Genomic DNA, 2,262 nt, shown 5'->3' on the forward strand with positions numbered 1-2,262 from the left:
AATTATGGACGGTAATTAACAATTCCATATTTGGACCAACATTTTAGAATCCATTTTTGTACTTTTCGGTCATATTTGGTAGCGATCACTAGCTCAAAATGGTTCGAAAATGGACTTGTTATCGTACATTTCAGCAACAATTATGACTATTTTGGACATATTAGAGTACTAAATTGGTCGATTTAAAAACCTTTTTTGATTTAATACTGGTCCCTATTTGAACAGATTTAACCCCCGTTTCGGTCCGATGCGAGTCCCATTTCGGATCGATACGAGTCCCGCGTCGGACCGCTTCGAGTCCCGTTTTGGACCGATACGAGTCCCGTGTCGGACCGCTTCGAATCCCATTTCAGACCGATACGAGTCCCGTTTCGGACAGATACGAGTCCCGTTTCGGACCGCTTCGAATCCTATTTCAGACCGATACGAGTCCCGTGTCGGACCGATACGAGTCCCGTTTCGGACCGATACGAGTCCCGTGTCGGACAATTGTTAGACCCTTTATGTACTGATTTTTTCGCCGTTTAGGACAGATTTGCGTACAGCGTTGAACAGATTTTAGCGCATTTATGGGAAGATTCGAGAAATATTTTGGATATATTCAAGTCCCTTTTTGAATAAATTAGGGCACCCCCTTAGACTGATTACAGTCCACGTTTCGGGGTTTTCGAGACCAAATAAGTGATTAATGGCAGACTAATTAGCCACATTCACATATTAAATAGTTCCACATTCCGATTAACATATGCAAATTTTATTCGACTCAAATGAATTTAGTTATACATTAAACTTTTCGTAATTTGGTCTTAGAGGGACATTTGATTCACAAATTTAATTATGGGGGTAGATATTTTTTCTGGATTAATTTATTTTAAATACAACTTTCTGAATATATTCTAAGGTTTTAGATAGTTTTTTAGGGAATTCCATTTGAAAAGCATAATATCCAGCAAAAACGGTTGCGAGTTGCGACTCCATGTTCAATGCTGGAAACTTCGAATTTTACATTTTCAATTTCCACGTCAAGTAAAGTTGTTGTGAAATCAATATTCGCTAAACAGAGCGTTGGAGTTGCAGATTTGGGGATCTATATTTGGTAATATTAAAATTAATAATTACAAAAATGTTAGAACTATTACCACAAAATTTAATTAAATAATTGGTTAAGACGTAGGCAATCTTACCTCGGTCGTGAAGTACAAATCATTGGATTCCCCAACAGCACAGGGCAGCAAAAGAAGAGATGCTCTCATTTCCATATCCGCAATATTAAAATAATTAAATAAAATTATATCCATTAAATATTTATAGTTTATTGTAAAGTTAATTACGTTTAAAAGCATCATCAGAAGAAACCTTTTTCTGTTGTTCGAGATTTGATATAATTTCTTTGGCGTTTTTTCGGGTCCTGACACAATTTATCAATTTATTTGCGATTGTCGCAAAGTGATGAACTATAACTTGTTCAGCGGAGGGTCTTATGTAAAAGGTTTAACTCTTTAATAAGCTAAAAAGAAACATAGCATTAAATTTTATCGTACAATTCTTGGAGTTTTTCCAAAACCTTGTACCATATAATAATTATTTTCTTGAGAATCGGAAATATTTCTAAAACATCTTTTACATGTTTTGTGAATGCTAGACATTTCCGATAAGTTGCCGTTCGCAACATTTTTTCCTCTACCAGACTTTCGTCAAAATTCGCTTTATCTAATTCTTTTTTAAGAATTTGCAAGTGTGAATTTATGCTTTCTGGTCCTCGGCCATTCCATTCATGAGCTATTTTTAAATTAATTTAAATAAATTTATATTTTCAAGCTAAATGATAATAGCTCATTTATCAGATATTTAATTTTTACCATTGAACTAAATCTTTTCTTCTTTAAATTATCCTTTAACAAGACTGTATTTTTTGAGGTTTGATCATTGGCAACGTCTTTCTGTAACTTTATCTTGGCATTTCGCTGACTATTTCTCATTTCTCCCACAACAGTGACACCCTTCTCTTGATTTGCAATTTTCTCTTGTTCATGTTTGATTTTCGTTCGTAGAGTATCCATCCATGATTCCTGAAATTTAGTTTCACTGAATACATAAATTTTTTTTATAAATTGAAATCAAATATGAAATACTCACATGCCCCACGTTTCCTGGAATTTTTAGCCTATCTTCTAAAAATGGATGTTTCGTTATGAGGGCTTCACCAATTCTATTATAATCGGCACTACTTGGGTATCTGGAAATATTTTGTTTACAATTTTT

The 2,262-nt window shown here is 34.2% G+C and overlaps 1 long non-coding RNA gene across 1 annotated transcript; it reads right to left on the reverse strand.

Moving 5' to 3' along the window:
• Window positions 1–916: 916 nt before the first annotated feature.
• On the reverse strand, window positions 917–1,259 carry LOC149921189 (uncharacterized). The gene is made up of 2 exons (XR_016477136.1): window positions 1,185–1,259; window positions 917–1,087 (listed from the first exon to the last, which is right to left on the reverse strand). It is a non-coding gene; the product is annotated as an uncharacterized LOC149921189 (long non-coding RNA).
• Between the last annotated feature and the right edge of the window lie 1,003 nt (window positions 1,260–2,262).

Source organism: Leiobunum rupestre, chromosome 11, assembly GCF_980474605.1.
Source record: "Leiobunum rupestre chromosome 11, qqLeiRupe1.1.hap1, whole genome shotgun sequence".
NCBI lineage: Eukaryota > Metazoa > Arthropoda > Arachnida > Opiliones > Sclerosomatidae > Leiobunum > Leiobunum rupestre.